Genomic DNA, 22,159 nt, shown 5'->3' with positions numbered 1-22,159 from the left:
TCGCGCTAGTTATATCTAAACAGGTGGCCTAACAGCGACGTGTGCGTGATTGTTTCGTGAGGCTCGCTATCGTTTCGACAGAAGAATCGCGATGGGCTTGTCATCATGTGGTCGGTATGCAAATGAGCATGGAGTAATTTTTTATATCATAAAGCAGGGTGTTTTACCTGATTGCACTTATATGGTTCTATATTAGATATAGAATTATTGTGTATATATATATGCATAGGGAGAGAGAGTGTGTGAAGCTGCATGAATAAAAGCCTTAATCTGGTTATGTGGGTGAAAAACTGTGTGGTGTCTCTGCATAATGTCCCATTATACTGTTCTTTTATTCACACGAAAGACGACTAAACAAATTTTGTTCATACAGTGTCCAAGAGGGATCTCATCTCCTCGATGACAAGAAAAAGGATGGCCGTGCCACACACGCAATTCGACTGCCCACCCAACCTCCTGGTCAAGTCAGCTGTGGTAAGTCGATAATGACGCTTCTTGATGAGGTGCTATGGAATTATGAATGAGGGCCATTGTAGTCCTGCACACAGCATTTCATTATCCCTTACACACAGCATGTGTTGTATTACATGCTATGGTAATGTTTTAAAATAAGAAAAAGAAAATTACGTATATAGCACAATTAAGCAAGAATGACCCGCTGTGGTACCTTAGTGGCTTTAGCATTGTGCTGCTAAGCACGAGGTTGTCAGATGAAATCATGACATAGTGGCTGTATGTTGATGGGGGTGAAATGCAAAAACGCCTGTCTAACGTGCATTGGGCACACATTACAGAACTTCAGGTGGTCAAAATCTGACTCCGTTAATCCACACTATTGCAGGTCTGATAATCAGGTCGTGGTTTAGCTGTGTAAGACTCCATAATCAGTTTCTTTAAAGGACGAATGGGCACGTGACTTCACAAGGGTCAAATGCGCCTCATCCTTTAATCCAGCTTCATAATGTGACGTCATCTGAAAATTCAGCAGATGTTGTAGTAGGGAGAATCTGTCATGATTGCACTAATTGGTATTGACTGTGCTTTTTATATACAACAGGATCCCAAGCTTGCTCGGCAGGTGAATAAGGAGAAGCTTCAGCTCTCAAAAAGCACCAAACAAAGAGAAATCTTGCAGAAGAAAACGAAGCGGGGCAGCAGCCATTTTTCGGAAAGTGACGACGAAGTTGTGGAAAAAAGTCTCCTGAAGAAGGAGCAAAGGAAAAACAAACAGCTTGAGGAAAAAAACAGAGTGCTGTTTGAAAGACTTAAGAAAGAAAAAACGAAGAATGAAGAATTGCAGGCACTCCTGACTACAAAGTTTGGTGCGTTCCTGCTTTCTTTTTGATATGAGCTGTTAAAGGGGACCCCGAAACAGGATAAACACGCTAATAACTAGGTGTAAATACTGTGAGCACCTGATTAAATATTAGTTGCATACATATGAAAGGGAGCCTGAAAACTTACACTACAAAGTGCTCTTGCTAAGTCAGTGCATTATTAAGCCCCTGACACCAAGGAAGCACGCAGCCACGGATAAATTATTTGGATACCTTTAGTGTTAACGATCATGCACAGCCAGCACCAAAAAACAGAAGCCATAAGCAGTAAGTAAAGTGGCTGAAAGAGTAAACACTTAAGGAAAAAAGGCAAATGATGTGTCTTGACAGCTGCACTTCAACAGGAGTTGTGAATTTTAAGAACCTTCACTGTTAAAGCCGAGAAGTGTGCTAAAGCAATCCAAAGCACTGCAGGAGTAATTGATGCACATGAACAGCAGTTGGAGGTACTTTGTACTACGAAGTTTAATCTTGTATTGCCGTAAGTGATCTTATAGTTGTGCAGTTTTTCGATAAAATATTTTAAAAAATGAGATGCTCTTTCAACCTGTGCCCCTGAGTTGAAATTTTGCTGATCACGTGGTGCTTGCTCGCTATGACATAAGTTATAAAACCTAGTGAACGAGTGTTCACTAGCTCTCGCATCTTGGGCAGCAGTGAGTGCTTCTTTAAACCAAGTTAATTTCTAGGTATGTTCGCATTCTGTAAAATAACTACTTAATAGCAGGAGGCCTTTTAATTGATAGCAAAAGGATGCCGAATAGGCCGAGTTGGAATTTGATCATGATAGCAGTGCATGGCAAAATGAAGACTCGGCAAAGACACTAAGAAAAAATTGTTTCCTTTGTCTTAGTTATGTCATGGAGGCACTTACAAAGTTCGTTGTTGATGAATTGGGTGTATTGGTCATATGCTTCATGTGGATTGCTTTGGTCATCTACTGATTGGGATAAGCACACTTGGTTTAACTTTGCTATATAGTGGGAATAGTCACTGCAACGCATCTTGCTTGTGAAACAGTGTCTGAAGTTGTTTGCCCTATTCCAGCTGCTACATGTGATCAGTGTGATTGCCTATACCTTTTTAGATCTGCTGTTGACACACCTCAATGATGCCCGCCCCAAGTTGGCTTGTGTTGATAGTGGAATGGTAAGTAAAAATTTAAAGCACTGTTGTGGCTTAGTTTTTGCTTCTATTGTATTTCTATATATCCAGTTTCGTTTAACTGTTAATCTCAGTTATATACAGTAAACAGCATGAATATTTATTTTATCATCTTTTTAGTGTGTTTATATGGGGCTTAATTTGTATAATTCCAAGCAGATTTCGAGGTTTGCTTATCTTTGTCCTAAACGATGCCTGTACATACACTTCCTGCAGGCTTACGTTACATGCTATTGTGCATTCAAGTTTGACCATGCCTTGTGCAAGGAAAAATTAACTAGAAAAAGTATAAGGAAGAAAGCATTTACACATTGGCAGTGCTTGTTACACTGAATAAAAATGTCATTGCTCTGTGAGCATGCAGCAAGCCTTCATGTTTAGTGTCCTGCTTTAACAGGGCATTGAAACACTTTCTTAACTTAATAAGAAAATGTTGCTGATCTGTAAATGAGGCTCCTGTGAACATGTGAGCCAAATATTACAGTGCATGCAGCAAGAAATTTACAATCTCATGTCAGGTTCATTTAGTAAAAAGATAACATTCCTTTTTGTCGTTAGGAGGGGGTTTAGTAGTACTTATTTGAATTAATGTCATACTAAGCTTGCATTATTGTGCAGTTCACATAGTACTATCATTGATTAAGCTGCACATTGTGACATGACGACTATGTAGTTTATCACCCTGTTTTCCAGGATTTTGATTATTCAAATAATGATTACATTTTTCTGGTAAGTTGGCAGTGTTTTCTTCATTCACCATTAATTGAGGTGCAATATGAGCAGCCATTGTTAAGCCGGCATCTGCTGCAGCTGATGCCATGATATTACTCTGTTTTCCAGCCTGAAAGTATATTAGACTCCGAGATGATGACTAGCGATTGTTTTGAGGTGTGTAGCGCGGTTCTTTTGGGCTTTTAAAACCTTTCCTCTTATAGTCTACCTTACTTTACGGCATCTTTTGTCTGTGGCATAGTCATTCTGTTGCTAAATCGTTCTGCTGCTAACAGTCTTACATGCTGTACATTGTGAGTCAGCAGAAAGCCGCAAAGGCATATCAGAGGCATATCTCCAGGCATATCAGCTTCTGCTGACCACAGCATGCCTGCTGCTCAAGCAGCTTTCCTTGCATCTCACACAGTCTTGTGCTTCAGGATGCAACATCTGCCATCAGGAGGGAAAACATTCCATATTTCACACAAAAGTTGACATGTATTAGTAAACAGGGTATCTACCATGCACAATGTTCAAAAAGTTAAACCTATGTGGATCAAACCAACTGTATGTTAGCAGCAACCTGAAAAATTGTTTGACACCATATGTGTTCTTATGTTTACCTATTGGTTATTATTATTATTACTTTACATTACCTAACATTGTTAGAGCACCGCTATAAACACTATTTATTTGCAGCACTCTCTCATGCATGGCTCTTTATATCATGTTTAAAAGAAAGCCAACAAGGTATTTAAAAATGCTTCATATTCCCGTGTGCAATGACGATAGCACTCAAATAAGTTCACTGTGAAAATAATTGCCTTGCCTCTAGTGCACTATCCTGCACAGTGTGTCGCATGTGCACTGGTTCTGAAACGTTGATTGCATACCAGTGGCTCATGGTGGAAAAAAATGAATGCATGACTGAAGGTGGCTATGGCAAGGCAGTAACATGCATAGAAGGATTGGATAGCTTTTTGGGCAGCTAAATTTTTAGTACCTTTCTGCATAGTCACATTGTGTTAGGGGAGAGGGATGGAACAATGCTGCCAAAGTTCTTCTGAACCATTGCAAACGCACATCTGCTGTGCAGGACGGTGTGGAAGACAATTGCCTTTCCCCTCTGCTGAGCTCGTTTGAGAGTGCTGTTGTTGCTGTACGTGAGTGTGTTGTTGCAGAGTGCAATTTTGGAATTCCCAAGCTTTCTTTTTAATGGGGAAATCAAAGCTATGCAATAGAGCATGCTGCAAACAATTTGATGTTTTCGTAGGTGCTGTAAACCTAGTATTGACATATCTGCTGTAAGTATAAGAAAATTGATAATCACGTCAAGGTAATTAGAAAGTACACTAGTAGTCTAGGATGCTTTTTAAGGTTGCTGCTAACAACATACAGCAAGTTTCAACAGCATTGAAAGCTCCCCTTCTTGAATCTCGCTGCAAACTGAGACACGTATGTTTCTTCTGCAGTAACTGTGTTTTAGAAGTGGTTATGGTTAATATGCCTTCTTGCAGTGGTGAACTGTAGATAATTTTTTCTTTGCATTTTTAGTAGCTGCTACTCCCTAATGTAGCATACTTTAGGGCACTTGGGGCCAGATTCTGTATTGTGCCCAGCCACTTGGCTGTTAAAGTGTCAAGGGTTCCAGATTCTGTGTGAGTGCAGTAATGGGTTGTGAGTCTCAGTTGTGCCACACATTCATCTCGTGCTGTGGCTATTCTGCTGTCGTCTGTCCTTGCATGTTTCAGGATGTTGTGCCTGCAGCACCAGTTGTAGCCAGCAGAGTCTCAGCACATATAATTTGCATGTGGTCGTGCGGTAGAATGTTACGGTGCATGCACTGTGCACGTGTGCATTAATAGAAAATGTTTGAGTGGACTGTGGATGAATGCTGATGTGCCACTGTGACATGCTGTGGCTATCCTGATGACGTCTCTCCTTGCACATTCTAGGATGTGAGGCCTGCTGCGCCAGCTGCAGCCAGCAGGGACTCGACAGAGGTGATTTGCATGTTTTCGTGGAGTGAAATGTTATGGTGCACTGTGCACGTGTGCATTAATAGAAAATGTTTGAGTGGACTGTGGATGAATGCTGATGTGCCACTGTGACATGCTGTGGCTATCCTGATGACGTCTCTCCTTGCACGTTCTAGGATGTGAGGCCTGCAGCGCCAGCTGCAGCCAGCAGGGCCTCGGCAGAGGTGATTTGCATGTGTTCGTGGAGTGAAATGTTATGGTGCACTGTGCACGTGTGCATTAATAAAAATGTTTGAGTGGACTGTGGATGAATGCTCATGTGCCACTGTGACATGCTGTGGCTATCCTGATGACGTCTCTCCTTGCACGTTCTAGGATGTGAGGCCTGCAGCGCCAGCTGCAGCCAGCAGGGACTTGGCAGAGGTGATTGGCACGTTTTCGTGGAGTTAAATGTTATGGTGCACTGTGCACGTGTGCATTATTAGAAAATGTTTGAGTGGACTGTGGATGAATGCTGATGTGCCACTGTGACATGCTGTGGCTATCCTGATGACGTCGCTCCTTGCACGTTCTAGGATGTGTGGCCTGCAGTGCCAGCTGCAGCCAGCAGAAACTTGGCAGAGGTGATTGGCATGTTTTCGTGGAGTTAAATGTTATGGTGCACTGTGCACGTGTGCATTAATAGAAAATGTTTGAGTGGACTGGGGATGATTGCTAATGTGTCACTGTGACATGCTGTGGCTATCCTGATGACGTCGCTCCTTGCACGTTCTAGGATGTGTGGCCTGCAGTGCCAGCTGCAGCCAGCAGGGCCTCGGCAGAGGTGATTTGCATGTGTTCGTGGAGTGAAATGTTATGGTGCACTGTGCATGTGTGCATTAATAGAAACTTTCCTTGTCCCTTGTTTGAGTAAACTGTGAATTAATGCTGATATATGCCACTCTGACATGCTGCTGATGTCCTTGCAGTTTCAGAATGTTGTGCCTGCAGCACCAGCTGCAATCAGCGCAGCTTTGCCACAGGTATTCTGCATTTCCCTAATTGTAGAGTCAAATGTTAAAGGAATGCTAAAAAACAGTTCGGAGGGCTAAAATACGTTTTCTAAACTATATGCATATCTTTGACGAAAAGATACTAAGTATTCTTTGAGAAAAATGACTATCTTTAATTTTTCCAATTGCATTGCTGGTTACATCTGTGTTTACAACATGATTTATGTGGAATGGAATGGAATTTGTGACAGGTGGGAGTTGTGAGATGAAACTACTGATAATGTTGTACACTACGTTATGTGCCCCAAGATAATGCCTGTTGGCACTGTGGGATTGATTCACATAAACAAAACAAAATTGTTAGGAACATTCAATAGTCAGCATGACTCACTTCTGGTACTATTCAATTTGTATTGGATACAGGAAAAGGTACTACTCGCACATCCCTATCACAAACAGCTGCTGGCACACCTCTAGATTCCAATCTATTAAACATTTTTTGGGGGGCCCTAGATAGGATGCCAAAAATGTTTAATAAACCTCCCCAAAATGCCCAAGAAGGAAGTTCTATTATTTTATACTTTTTGCTTATTGCTGAATTTTGCACCTGTGTCTTAATTTTACTGGTTGTCTTTTGTGTTGTGTTGCTTGCTTCTGCCTTAGATATATGATTATAGGAAAGTATTTGGACACCACACTTCTTTCATTTGTCTTGAATGTGCAGCAACAAGGGGGGGATATCCCGTGGCACCTGCCACCTTTCTTTGAGGATGACAATGGCCAGGTAATTCAGAGACACTACTGTTTTAGTTCTTTTGCAATCTTATGCCCTTGGTATTTAGTTTTTTCTCAATGTTAATTATTGCACAGGTCCACATTGGACACGGCATTGTTATACCGTCGGACAAGTGGGCAGCATTGATGTGTGTGCCGCGGGAGTCCCTCTTTTGCAAAAAAGGAGCCCGCTGCTTGTGGACAGCGGCCGAATTGAAGGAACGCAGTGTCAAGGGCCAAATATGCCGAAGGTTCGTGAAGAACCCAGACACCACTGCCAAAAAGCCAATGACGCCAAAATAACTGCTTGCCTTAAACAGTAAGTGCCGCTTGCAAGTTGTTCTTACATACGGTACTATAGTATCAGTGCTGACACTCACACCGAATACGTTTTCTTTCCTCTAACAGACGCATTTTCCCACTTCGTGGATCGGCATCCAGAAAACAAGGACCCGAGTGAAAGAAAAAAGAAACTTAATTACTTCATTGGAGAAATGCTCCAAGACATGAGAAAAAAATAGGTAATTTATTCACTTATGAGACGATTGCTCAGTTCGGAGAGGGAAGAAGAATATGCAAACTAATATAAGGTGTAGAGGCAGTAAAGTGGCCTAGTTGGTATGTATTCGTTGTGGCTAAACAGTGTAAGGAAATGCAGCACCGTGTCTTGTCCGTTTTCTCGGTATGTGTTTACTTTCATTGTTTAGCCAATAAGAATAAGGCCATAAAGAAAATTCACATGGTCTCTTATGTTATCCCTAAGACTTAAAGGCAAAGACCCAAGTGCTGATGCGTTAACGATGGAGACATGATGTACACATCCCCCTTAATTTGCTTGGTCATCCCTCTTGGTTGTCCTCCTCTTAATTTACTTGCTCATTCCCCTTAATTTGCTTAGTCATCCCTGTTAATTCCAACAAGGTCGATGGTTTGACTCCCACCCGAGCACTTCCTTTCGGACACAAAAGATTTACTTAAATGAAATAACTTGCATGACCTTTATAGTGACCAAAGGAAGTGCTCACAATTCATGTGACAAACTTGTGTTTACAAATACATGTTGGCATGCATTATTTATATCGCGTAATAAGTAATCGCAGACAAGTGCTGGGCAATTGCTTGCATATATTATTTTCTGGCTTTCTCTCAAAGGAAAAAAACAAACAAATAGGGCACATGGGCATGCTCTGCATATCTGTTATGCCTCTCCTTACAAACACTTGTTGACGTATTGTATTTGCATGAATATAATGCAACCTTTACTTTTATTGCAATATTTCCACTTCTGAGCATGCCCTACATTTGGATCTCTGATACAGATATAAAGATTTCTTTCGTTAAACGTGACCTAGTGCAGTTGGCACTTATGCAGGTGTGTCATAGAAGCAGTGTTCGAAGTTGTGCGGCAGCTAACTGTGTAATCAACTTTGCCATGCTCTATTGTGTCATGGGCATCTCTGAAGACCTTGGTGGATTTCACGGAAGATGACCTGTTCTTGCTGACAGGGACAGGCATACAGCACTCATCCTTCCTTTTGTTTTTGAGACTGCAGTTGACAGTAGCAATGAATGAAGCCCTGTGGGCATGCACTTTTGTGTGTCCTTTCCATTTCTTTGTAGCATCGTTTTGCATTTTAATTGTAATATTTTTTTTCTATTTCCGAGACAAAGTACACCCTTGCCGTATGTTCGTGGTTTCATTATTTATGTGCAATTGTGGTGCATTTGCTTGCATTTTCAGCATTTCAGTGTTTACCGTAAACATGCCAGGCTTTAGTTATGGAAGCCTCTCAATGTCACAGCTGCCATTGCATTATTTTCGGGCAGTTAAATTGTTCTCTCTGTGACTTTATCAAAGGCACTCCTTTTGTATTTTTGGTGGCAAGTGCAGTTTTGCTTTCCGAAGTTTACAACTAGATTACTTAAAACATGGCACTGCTGCTACCATATTAACAGTAACTGAAGCCATCAGCCTCACAATAAGGTGGGAGATTACTTCTAAGCCAAGTAAATTGAGAATCACCTTACATTTGAATAAATATGGTGTCTGTTTCTGTAAAGTATGTTGAAAAAATACAGTTAGTATATTTGTGGCTTAATCTAAGACATCTTTTTTCAGAGGCAGGCTTGGCGAGGTGGCACTCCTGCCATGACCGATCCTTGCTCGAGCCAACTGCATGGGAGCTTTGACTGCTTGGACCCAGAGGAGGAACTCTGGACTGTCCGAAGACGCCGGCAGTAAGTATTGAATGGCCGCCTTCTAAGGAAGGGGGGACTGGGGGTTAGTCACCCGACCACCGCCACCCCTGGACCCAATCAGATATAATAAAGTTATATCTCTTTGGACACTTCTGAGCCTTTGACATGGATGCCACCACTGGCTAAAGCTATTCCTGTCCCAGGCATAAGCACAACTTGCTGTGTTGCATGGTTGATCTGGTGGAGCTCAATGGACACCGAGTGGCATCGTCCTTGTGTGTGTGTGTGTGTGTGTGTGTGTGTGTGTGTGTGTGTGTGTGCGTGCGTGTGTGTGTGTGTGTGTGTGTGTGTGTGTGTGTGTGTGTGTGTGTGTGTGTGTGTGTGTGTGTGTGTGTGTGTGTGTGTGTGTGTGTGTGTGTGTGTGTGTGTGTGTGTGTGTGTGTGTGTGTGAAAAAGCATATTGTGTGTGCCATGATAGCTTATGTGGTGGTGTGACTTCTCATGTGAACTTCAGTGTTGTGAGTGTTGGGTGCAGTAAATGTGTGGGCACGGCGCTGAGGTATGTGAGTAGTCATCAAGGAGTGAAAACTCTTGTGTGGAGTTGCGGGGGTGTTGTGTCACATGTGACAAGTGGCACCTGGAGTAAAAGTCAATTCTAAGCCTCATCAATCAAAAGCTGTGTACGTGCCAATGCTTGCAACGCTGGGCATGGACGCACCACTACAAGCTAAAGCTCTTCCTGTCAACGGTGTGAGCACAAGCTGACACGGTTGGTCTGCCAGAGCTCGACACCCAATGATGCTGTCTTGACCTTGCAGTATACATGTGACCTGTGATGCCATTCATGGACATACTGCTGTTAGACAAGGAAAACTACCAGCAGCCTCAACGATGCTCCCAACTGGTTCGTTAGAACTGCAACTACTGTTAGCGCTTCTAACGCGCCATTAGGCGTTGTTATAGCCCACGTTAATGGATTGAAACACCGCTTTTGAGACCTGCACTGCTCACAGACACACTGCCATTGGACATGGAGGAGAACTTATATTGTTTCCTAAGCAGTTCACTTTTTAGAGCGCAGCTCTTTGGCGTCCGTTCCTGGGTTTCGCGTCGGCGTCGTCGTCGGCCTCGTAACCAGCTCCGCCCCCCTTTCATCCCCCCAGCGCTAGCAGCGATCGACTGATACCGCTGCATGCCGCTGACGCCGCTAGAGAGTCAAGATAACGTGACTGCATAGAACACCGTCGCCGCCATGCAGAAAGAGGAGGAAAGGGTCCCCCCCCCCCTGTTCTTGTGTGGCGGATAGGGTGCTCTTCAGTTGCCGACGCGCCGGTTATTCGTTGTCCCTGAAACCAACTCCGCAGCGGGGGTTGACTCACTATCGGCGTCAGCGGCATCAGTCAGTCGCTGCTATCTCTTCCCTCCTCCCTTTATCGTGTTGTCCGCTTGCTGCGCGCGCTTCTGCCCCCATCGTTTGCCGCTGGGTGTACACGCCGCCCCCCTCCCCCCTCTTCCTGCGAGTCTCCGGTTGTCAAAGCGCCGGCTCGAACTTAGTTTCTTTCTTCGCTCCTCCTCCAATGCAACCCCTGTGCGGTGGCAATCAGAGAGCCAGATCGGTGGCGGCGGATCTGTATATGTGCACCGCCCGAGCCGAAATTGCCGCTGCCGTTCGCCCTGTGCGGCGGCAATCAGAGAGCCAGATCGGTGGCGGCTTGACATAAAGACAAACAGCAATTTCCTAACACTTATGCGGGAGAACATCCCGTTCCTCTCGCTCGTAACGCGTCCCACGGCTGTGACAACCTCGCGGGGCACTTGTATACATCTCGTCTTTGAGAATCAAGCATTGGTGTACCAAGTCGAACATATATCAGTCTATTTCTCCGACCACAAAGCTTCCTTCATGACTGTCAAGAACTGTTAGTGGAGTCTTTGTTAAAGGAATACGTGTGAAAAATAAAAAAAAATTCTGTGATAGCGCATACATGTGTTGCTAGATTTCTTTGCCTCAATCTATCGAAAAGGTGAAACAGCTTATTTGCTGCGCTCAAATTTCGCATTAGGAAGTAACGTAATCGTCGGCAATTTTTCCCACAAGGCGGTGATTTCTAAACGTACTCTGAAGTTTTGCGAACATCAAAGCAGAAGGCAAAAATGGCCACCTTCGGAAGCGGCATGCATGTGCTTCGAAAGATAGCAGAGTTCGCAATCTCGCTGTGTCTGCAACCGATTTTATTGATAGAGTGAGCAGCAGCGAATCAGAGGATGCTGCCATTTCATTGGACTTTGACTCCTAGAGCAACAACAGTGCAAACAGTCCCTGAATACTGGCAGCTGAAGCCCAGTTAGTTTCGTGTTTGCATTTTGCTTTGGCCCGTCTGTGGTTGTTTGAAGTGTTTGAGAGCCTGCCAAGATGGAGACTTATAGAAACTACAAGAAATGCTATGCCGGCAAGAAAACAGAGTAGAAAACAAGAGTTTACTGCAAGATATGCAATGTTCTGTTATGTATTACATGGAGGAACTGCTTCTTCGTATGGCACGACCAACTGTGGTGTTTGCAGTTAAATTATTGCAGTGGAAGACCTGTTTAATGAAAAATGTTAATTTTTTTGGAGATGGTGCCTATTTGGCGGCAATACATTTTGTATGTCTCATAATATTTGTTACGTTTCTTTCCTATAGCAAATACAAGTGCGTCTTTACAAACAGTTCCAATTTTATCCCACAATTTTCAATCTGGCATTCATTCTGTTTTTTGTCTATGTATTACATAAAATATCGAGTACTAGTAGTTCCTTATGAATTTGTTATGAATTAATGCTGAGAATGTGTTCATCTTTGAATCAAGCAACATACTGGCAAACCTGTTTGTGACAACGTCATTCTTGGAGCAAACATAATGCAGATCTACTTGTTTGCTTGGCTGATTGCAAATCCATAAGTTTACCAAATAAGTTTAACGGGGGAATCATATTGAGCGAAATCAGACTATAGTAACTGAACACGGTCTCGGTAGGGGAGTAAACAGGACTAGGTTAAACTGGTCAGGATTAAACGGGTCAGGATTAAACAGGTCAGGATTAAACAGGTCAGGATTAAACAGGTCAGGATTAAACAGGTCAGGATTGAACAGGATTGAACAGGTCGGGATTAAACAGGATTGAACGGGTCAGGATTAAACAGGCCTAAAAGGGATTTAAACGGGTCAGGACTGAACAGGGTCAAACGGGGTCCCGTTCCATAACCCCATTTGATGAAACCCGTCTGAAAACAAATAGGATTTTTTAGTAGGGATGCATGCCAGGCGTTTAGATATTCGGCGAACCGGCACTTTCAAAACAATTGATTTTGCTAATCGTTCATTTTTTGTGTTAGGCGTCGTCTATGGATGCCTGGGAATATATGGGCTGAGTAACGGCGCTTTCGAGACACTTCAATTTTCGTCACCAAAATGAATTCTCAGTGCCACTTTTGCAATGTTGTGGGGAAAATTTTTGTGTGCCTAATCGTTCATTTTTCGCGTTATGCGTCGTCTGTGCATGCCTTGGAATATATGTGCTGAGTAACGGCACTTTCGAGACACTTCAATTTCGGTCGCAAAAATGAATTCTCAGTGCCATTTTTCCAATGTTGTGGGGAAAATTTTTGTTTGCCTAATTGTAGATTTTTCGCGTAAGGCGTCGTCTATGCATGCCTGGGAATATATGTGCTGTGTAACAGCGCTTTCGACACACTTCAATTTTCGTCGCAAAAATGAATTCTGAGTGCCACATTTTCAATGTTGTAGGGAAAATTTTGTGTACCTAATGATTGATTTTTCGCGTTAGGCGTCGTCTAGGCATGTCTGAGAATATATGTGCTGAGTAACGGCGCTTTCGAGACATTTCAACTTTCGTCGCAAAAATGAATTCTCAGTGCCACTTTTTCAATGTTGTGGTGAAAATTTTTGTGTTCCTAATCGTTCATTTTTCGCGTTAGGCGGCGTCTACGCATCCATGGTAATATATGTGCGGAGTAACGGCACTTTCGAGACACTTCAATTTTCGTCGCAAAAATGAATTCTCAGTGCCGCGTTTTCAATGTTGTGGGGAAAATTTTTGTGTGCCTAATCGTTTATTTTTCACGTTAGGCGGCGTCTATGCATGCCTGGGAATATATGTGCTCAGTAACGGTGCTTTCAAAACACTTCAATGTTCGTCGCAAAAATGAATCCTCAGTGCCACTTTTTCAATGTTGTGGGGAAAATTTTGTGTCCCTAATCGTTGATTTTTCGCGTTACGCGTCGTCTATGCATGCCTGGGAATATATATGCTGAGTTACGGCGCTTTAGAGACAGTTCAATTTTCGTCGCAATAATGAATTCTCAGTGCCACTTTTTCAATGTTGTGGGGAAAATGTTTGTGTCCCTAATCGTTTATTTTTCACGTTAGGCGGCGTCTATGATTGCCTGGGAATATATGTGCTGAGTAACGGCGCTTTCAAGACATTTCAACTTTCGTCGCAAAAATGAATTCTCAGTGCCACTTTTTCAATGTTGTGGTGAATATTTTTGTGGGCCTAATCGTTGATTTTTCGCGTTAGGGGTCGTTTATGCATGCCTGGGAATATATGTGCTGTGTAACGGTGCTTTCGAGACACTTCAATTTTTGTCGCAAAAATGAATTCTTAGTGACAAAATTTTCAATGCTGTGGGGAAAATTTTTGTGTGCCTAATGATTGATTTTTCGCGTTAGGCGTCGTCTAGGCATGTCTGAGAATATATGTGCTGAGTAACGGCGCTTTCGAGACATTTCAACTTTCGTCGCAAAAATGAATTCTCAGTGCCACTTTTTCAATGTTGTGGTGCAAATTTTTGTGGGCCTAATCGTTTATTTTTCACGTTAGGCGGCGTCAATGATTGCCTGGGAATATATGTGCTGAGTAACGGCGCTTTCAAGACATTTCAACTTTCGTCGCAAAAATGAATTCTCAGTGCCACTTTTTCAATGTTGTGGTGAATATTTTGTGGGCCTAATCGTTGATTTTTCGCGTTAGGGGTCGTTTATGCATGCCTGGGAATATATGTGCTGTGTAACGGTGCTTTCGAGACACTTCAATTTTGTCGCAAAAATGAATTCTTAGTGCCACATTTTCAATGCTGTGGGGAAAATTTTTGTGTGCCTAATGATTGATTTTTCGCGTTAGGCGTCGTCTAGGCATGTCTGAGAATATATGTGCTGAGTAACGGCGCTTTCGAGACATTTCAACTTTCGTCGCAAAAATGAATTCTCAGTGCCACTTTTTCAATGTTGTGGTGCAAATTTTTGTGGGCCTAATCGTTGATTTTTCGCGTTAGGCGTCGTCTATGCCTGCCTGGGAATATATGTGCTGAGTAACGGCGCTTTCGAGACATTTCAACTTTCGTCGCAAAAATGAATTCTCAGTGCCACTTTTTCAATGTTGTGGTGCAAATTTTTGTGGGCCTAATCGTTGATTTTTCGCGTTAGGCGTCGTCTATGCCTGCCTGGGAATATATGTGCTCAGTAACGGCGCTTTCAAGACACTTGAACTTTCGTCGCAAAAATGAATTCTCAGTGCCACTTTTTCAATGTTGTGGTGAAAATTTTTGTGGGCCTAATCGTTGATTTTTCGCGTTAGGGGTCGTTTATGCATGCCTGGGAATATATGTGCTGAGTAACGGCGCATTCGAGACTCTTCAATTTTCGTTGCAAAAATAATTCTCAGTGCCACTTTTTCAATATTGTGGAGAAAATTTTTGTGTTCCTAATCGTTCATTTTTTGCGCTAGGCGTCGTCTATTCATGCCAGGCATGCTGAGTACCGGCACTTTCGAGACACTTCAATTTTCGTCGCAAAAATGAATTCTCAGTGCCTCTTTTTATATGTTGTGGGGAAAATTTTTGTGTGCCTAATCGTTCATTCTTCGCGTTCGGCGGCGTCTATGCATGCCTGGAAATATATGTGCTGAGTACCGGCGCTTTCGTGACACTTACATTTTCGTCGCAAAAATGAATTCTAAGTGCCACTTTTTCAATGTTGTGGGGAAAATTTTTGTGTGCCTAATCGTTCATTTTTCGCGTTCGGCGGCGTCTATGCATGCCTGGCAATATATTTGCTGAGTACCGACGCTTTCGAGACACTTCAATTTTCGTCACCAAAGTGAATTCTCAGTGCCACTTTTGCAATGTTGTGGGGAAAATTTTTGTGTGCCTAATCGTTCATTTTTCGCGTCATGCGTCGTCTGTGCATGCCTTGGAATATATGTGCTGAGTAACGGCGCTTTCGAGACACTTCAATTTCGGTCGCAAAAATGAATTCTCAGTGCCATTTTTCCAATGTTGTGGGGAAAATTTTTGTTTGCCTAATTGTAGATTTTTCGCGTAAGGCGTCGTCTATGCATGCCTGGGAATATATGTGCTGTGTAACGGCGCTTTCGACACACTTCAATTTTCGTCGCAAAAATGAATTCTGAGTGCCACATTTTCAATGTTGTGGGGAAAATTTTGTGTACCTAATCGTTGATTTTTCGCCTTAGGCGGCGTCTATGGATGCCTGGGAATATATGGGCTCAGTAACGGCGCTTTCGAGACACTTCAATTTTCGTCACCAAAATGAATTCTCAGTGCCTCTTTTGCAATGTTGTGGGGAAAATTTTTGTGTGCCTAATCGTTCATTTTTCGCGTTATGCGTCGTCTGTGCATGCCTTGGAATATATGTGCTGAGTAACGGCGCTTTCGAGACACTTCAATTTCGGTCGCAAAAATGAATTCTCAGTGCCATTTTTCCAATGTTGTGGGGAAAATTTTTGTTTGCCTATTTGTAGATTTTTCGCGTAAGGCGTCGTCTATGCATGCCTGGGAATATATGTGCTGTGTAACAGCGCTTTCGACACACTTCAATTTTCGTCGCAAAAATGAATTCTCAGTGCCGCGTTTTCAATGTTGTGGGGAAAATTTTTGTGTGCCTTATCGTTCATTTTTCCCGTTAGGCGGCGTCTATGATTGCCTGGGAATATATGTGCTGAGTAACGGCGCTTTCAAGACATTTCAATTTTCGTCGCAAAAATGAATTCTCAGTGCCACTTTTTCATTGTTGTCTGGAAAATTTTTGTGTGCCTAATCGTTCATTTTTCCCGTTCGGCGGCGTCTATGATTGCATGGGAATATATGTGCTGAGTTACGGCGTTTTCGAGACAGTTCAATTTTCGTCGCAATTATGAATTCTCAGTGCCACTTTTTTAATGGTGTGGGGAAAATTTTTGTGTGCCTAATCGTTCATTTTTCGCGTTCGGCGGCGTCTATGCATGCCTGGCAATGTATGTGCTGAGTACCGGCGCTTTTGAGACACTTCAATGTTCGTCGCAAAAATTAATTGTCAGTGCCACTTTTTCAATGTTGTGGGGAAAATTTTTGTATGCCTAATCCTTCATTTTTCGCGTTCGGCGGCGTCCATGCATGCTTGGCAATATATGTGTTGAGTACCGACGCTTTTGAGACAATTCAATTTTCGTCGCAAAAATGAATTCTCAGTGCCACTTTTTCAATGTTGTGGGGAAAATTTTTGAGGGCCTGATCGTTCATTTTTCGCGTTCGGCGGCGTCTATGCATGCCTGGCAATATATGTGCTGAGTACCGACGCTTTTGAGACACTTCAATTTTCTTCGCAAAAATGAATTCTAAGTGCCACTTTTTCAATGTTGTGGGGAAAACTTTTGAGGGCCTGATCGTTCATTTTTCGCGTTCGGCGGCGTCTATGCATGCTTGGAAATATATGTTGTGAGTACCGGCGCTTTTGAGACACTTCAATTTTCGTCGCAAAAATGAATTCTCAGTGCCACATTTTCAATGTTGTGGGGAAAATTTTTGTGCGCCTAATCGTTCATTTTTCGCGTTCGGCGGCGTCTTTGCATGCTTGGCAATATATGTGTTGAGTACTGACGCTTTTGAGACACTTCAATTTTCGTCGCAAAAATGAATTCTCAGTGCCACTTTTTCAATGTTGTGGGGAAAATTTTTGAGGGCCTGATCGTTCATTTTTCGCGTTCAGCGGCGTCTATGCTTGCTTGGCAATGTATGTGCTGAGTACCGGCGCTTTTGAGACACTTCAATGTTCGTCGCAAAAATTAATTGTCACTGCCACTTTTTCAATGTTGTGGGGAAAATATTTGTGTGCCTAATCCTTCATTTTTCGCGTTCGGCGGCGTCTATGCATGCGTGGCAATATATGTGTTGAGTACCGACGCTTTTGAGACACTTCAATTTTCGTCGCAAAAATGAATTCTCAGTGCCACTTTTTCAATGTTGTGGGGAAAATTTTTGAGGGCCTGTTCGTTCATTTTTCGCGTTGGGCGGCGTCTATCTATGCCTGGCAATATATGTGCTGAGTACCGGCGCTTTCGAGACACTTCAATTTTAGTCGCAAAAATGAATTCTCAGTGCCACTTTTTCAATGTTGTGGGGAAAATTTTTGTGTGCCTAATCGTTCATTTTTCGCGTTCGGCGGCGTCTATGCATGCCTGGCAATATATGTGCTGAGTACCAGCGCTTTTGAGACACTTCAATTTTCGTCGCAAAAATGAATTCTAAGTGCCACTTTTTCAATATTGTGGGGAAAACTTTTGAGGGCCTGATCGTTCATTTTTCGCGTTCGGCGGCGTCTATGCATGCTTGGAAATATATGTTGTGAGTAACGGCGCTTTCGAGACACTTGAACTTTTGTCGCAAAAATGAATTCTCAGTGCCACTTTTTCAATGTTGTGGTGAAAATTTTTGTGGGCCTAATCGTTGATTTTTCGCGTTAGGGGTCGTTTATGCATGCCTGGGAATATATGTGCTGAGTAACGGTGCTTTCGAGACACTTCAATTTTTGTCGCAAAAATGAATTCTTAGTGCCACATTTTCAATGCTGTGGGGAAAATTTTTGTGTGCCTAATCGTTCATTTTTTGCGCTAGGCGTCGTCTATTCATGCATGGCATGCTGAGTACCGGCACTTTCGAGACACTTCAATTTTCGTCGCAAAAATGAATTCTCAGTGCCTCTTTTTATATGTTGTGGGGAAAATTTTTGTGTGCCTAATCGTTCATTTTTCGCGTTAGGCGGCGTCTATGCATGCCTGGCAATGTATGTGCTGAGTACCGGCGCTTTTGAGACACGTCAATGTTCGTCGCAAAAATTAATTGTCAGTGCCACTTTTTCAATGTTGTGGGGAAAATTTTTGTATGCCTAATCCTTCATTTTTCGCGTTCGGCGGCGTCCATGCATGCTTGGCAATATATGTGTTGAGTAGCGACGCTTTTGAGACACTTCAATTTTCGTCGCAAAAAGGAATTCTCAGTGCCACTTTTTCAATGTTGTGGGGAAAATTTTTGAGGGCCTGATCGTTCATTTTTCGCGTTCGGCGGCGTCTATGCATGCCTGGCAATATATGTGCTGAGTACCGACGCTATTGAGACACTTCAATTTTCTTCGCAAAAATGAATTCTAAGTGCCACTTTTTCAATATTGTGGGGAAAACTTTTGAGGGCCTGATCGTTCATTTTTCGCGTTCGGCGGCGTCTATGCATGCTTGGAAATATATGTTGTGAGTACCGGCGCTTTTGAGACACTTCAATTTTCGTCGCAAAAATGAATTCTCAGTGCCACTTTTTCAATGTTTTGGGGAAAATTTTTGTGCGCCTAATCGTTCATTTTTCGCGTTCGGCGGCGTCTATGCATGCTTGGCAATATATGTGTTGAGTACTGACGCTTTTGAGACACTTCAATTTTCGTCGCAAAAATGAATTCTCAGTGCCACTTTTTCAATGTTGTGGGGAAAACTTTTCAGGGCCTAATCCTTCATTTTTCGCGTTCGGCGGCGTCCATGCATGCTTGGCAATATATATGTTGAGTACCGACGCTTTTGAGACACTTCAATTTTCGTCGCAAAAATGAATTCTCAGTGCCACTTTTTCAATGTTGTGGGGAAAATTTTTGAGGGCCTGATCGTTCATTTTTCGCGTTCGGCGGCGTCTATGCATGCCTGGCAATATATGTGCTGAGTACCGACGCTTTTGAGACACTTCAATTTTCTTCGCAAAAATGAATTCTAAGTGCCACTTTTTCAATATTGTGGGAAAAACTTTTCAGGGCCTGATCGTTCATTTTTCGCGTTCGGCGGCGTCTATGCATGCTTGGAAATATATGTTGTGAGTACCGGCGCTTTTGAGACACTTCAATTTTCGTCGCAAAAATGAATTCTCAGTGCCACTTTTTCAATGTTGTGGGGAAAATTTTTGTGCGCCTAATCGTTCATTTTTCGCGTTCGGCGGCGTCTATGCATCCTTGGCAATATATGTGTTGAGTACTGACGCTTTTGAGACACTTCAATTTTCGTCGCAAAAATGAATTCTCAGTGCCACTTTTTCAATGTTGTGGGGAAAATTTTTGAGGGCCTGATCGTTCATTTTTCGCGTTGAGCGGCGTCTATGCTTGCTTGGCAATGTATGTGCTGAGTACCGGCGCTTTTGAGACACTTCAATGTTCGTCGCAAAAATTAATTGTCACTGCCACTTTTTCAATGTTGTGGGGAAAATTTTTGTGTGCCTAAACCTTCATTTTTCGCGTTCGGCGGCGTCTATGCATGCTTGGCAATATATGTGTTGAGTACCGACGCTTTTGAGACACTTCAATTTTCGTCGCAAAAATGAATTCTCAGTGCCACTTTTTCAATGTTGTGGGGAAAATTTTTGAGGGCCTGTTCGTTCATTTTTCGCGTTCGGCGGCGTCTATCTATGCCTGGCAATATATGTGCTGAGTACCGGCGCTTTCGAGACACTTCAATTTTAGTCGCAAAAATGAATTCTCAGTGCCACTTTTTCAATGTTGTGGGGAAAATTTTTGTGTGCCTAATCGTTCATTTTTCGCGTTCGGCGGCGTCTATGCATGCCTGGCAATATATGTGCTGAGTACCAGCGCTTTTGAGACACTTCAATTTTCGTCGCAAAAATGAATTCTCAGTGCCACTTTTTCAATGTTGTGGGGAAAATTTTGAGGGCCTGATCGTTCATTTTTCGCGTTCGGCGGCGTCTATGCATGCCTGGCAATATATGTGCTGAGTACCGACGCTTTTGAGACACTTCAATTTTCTTCGCAAAAATGAATTCTGAAGTTCAGTGTTTGACGGAAGCCCGTCTGGTCGGGATGAAACATGGTTAAAAGGTTAACAAAAACCCGGGGCACTTCGCCGACCAAATAAAGATTAAAGAAAAGAAGACGTTTCGGCTCCCACACGGGAGCCTTGTTCAAAAAATGAATTCTAAGTGCCACTTTTTCAATATTGTGGGGAAAACTTTTCAGGGCCTGATCGTTCATTTTTCGCGTTCGGCGGCGTCTATGCATGCTTGGAAATATATGTTGTGAGTACCGGCGCTTTTGAGACACTTCAATTTTCGTCGCAAAAATGAATTCTCAGTGCCACTTTTTCAATGTTGTGGGGAAAATTTTTGTGCGCCTAATCGTTCATTTTTCGCGTTCGGCGGCGTCTATGCATGCTTGGCAATATATGTGTTGAGTACTGACGCTTTTGAGACACTTCAATTTTCGTCGCAAAAATGAATTCTCAGTGCCACTTTTTCAATGTTGTGGGGAAAATTTTTGAGGGCCTGATCGTTCATTTTTCGCGTTCAGCGGCGTCTATGCTTGCTTGGCAATGTATGTGCTGAGTACCGGCGCTTTTGAGACACTTCAATGTTCGTCGCAAAAATTAATTGTCACTGCCACTTTTTCAATGTTGTGGGGAAAATTTTTGTGTGCCTAAACCTTCATTTTTCGCGTTCGGCGGCGTCTATGCATGCTTGGCAATATATGTGTTGAGTACCGACGCTTTTGAGACACTTCAATTTTCGTCGCAAAAATGAATTCTCAGTGCCACTTTTTCAATGTTGTGGGGAAAATTTTTGAGGGCCTGTTCGTTCATTTTTCGCGTTCGGCGGCGTCTATCTATGCCTGGCAATATATGTGCTGAGTACCGGCGCTTTTGAGACACTTCAATTTTCGTCGCAAAAATGAATTCTCAGTGCCACTTTTTCAATGTTGTGGGGAAAATTTTGAGGGCCTGATCGTTCATTTTTCGCGTTCGGCGGCGTCTATGCATGCCTGGCAATATATGTGCTGAGTACCGACGCTTTTGAGACACTTCAATATTCGTCGCAAAAATGAAATCTCAGCGCCACTTTTTCAATGTTGTGGGGAAAAATTTTGTGTGCCTAATCGTTGATTTTTCGCGTTAGGGGTCGTTTATGCATGCCTGGGAATATATGTGCTGAGTAACGGTGCTTTCGAGACACTTCAATTTTTGTCGCAAAAATGAATTCTTAGTGCCACATTTTCAATGCTGTGGGGAAAATTTTTGTGTGCCTAATGATTGATTTTTCGCGTTAGGCGTCCTCTAGGCATGCCTGAGAATATATGTGCTGAGTAACGGCGCATTCCAGACTCTACAATTTTCGTTGCAAAAATAATTCTCAGTGCCACTTTTTCAATATTGTGGGGAAAATTTTTTGTTCCTAATCGTTCATTTTTTGCGCTAGGCGTCGTCTATTCATGCCAGGCATGCTGAGTACCGGCACTTTCGAGACACTTCAATTTTCGTCGCAAAAATGAATTCTCAGTGCCTCTTTTTATATGTTGTGGGGAAAATTTTTGTGTGCCTAATCGTTCATTCTTCGCGTTCGGCGGCGTCTATGCATGCCTGGAAATATATGTGCTGAGTACCGGCGCTTTCGTGACACTTCCATTTTCGTCGCAAAAATGAATTCTAAGTGCCACTTTTTCAATGTTGTGGGGAAAATTTTTGTGTGCCTAATCGTTCATTTTTCGCGTTCGGCGGCGTCTATGCATGCCTGGCAATATATTTGCTGAGTACCGACGCTTTCGAGACACTTCAATTTTCGTCACCAAAATGAATTCTCAGTGCCACTTTTGCAATGTTGTGGGGAAAATTTTTGTGTGCCTAATCGTTCATTT

The sequence above is a fragment of the Dermacentor variabilis genome, chromosome 3 (assembly GCF_050947875.1).
Source record: "Dermacentor variabilis isolate Ectoservices chromosome 3, ASM5094787v1, whole genome shotgun sequence".
NCBI lineage: Eukaryota > Metazoa > Arthropoda > Arachnida > Ixodida > Ixodidae > Dermacentor > Dermacentor variabilis.
Note: the sequence above shows the minus strand (reverse complement) of the source record.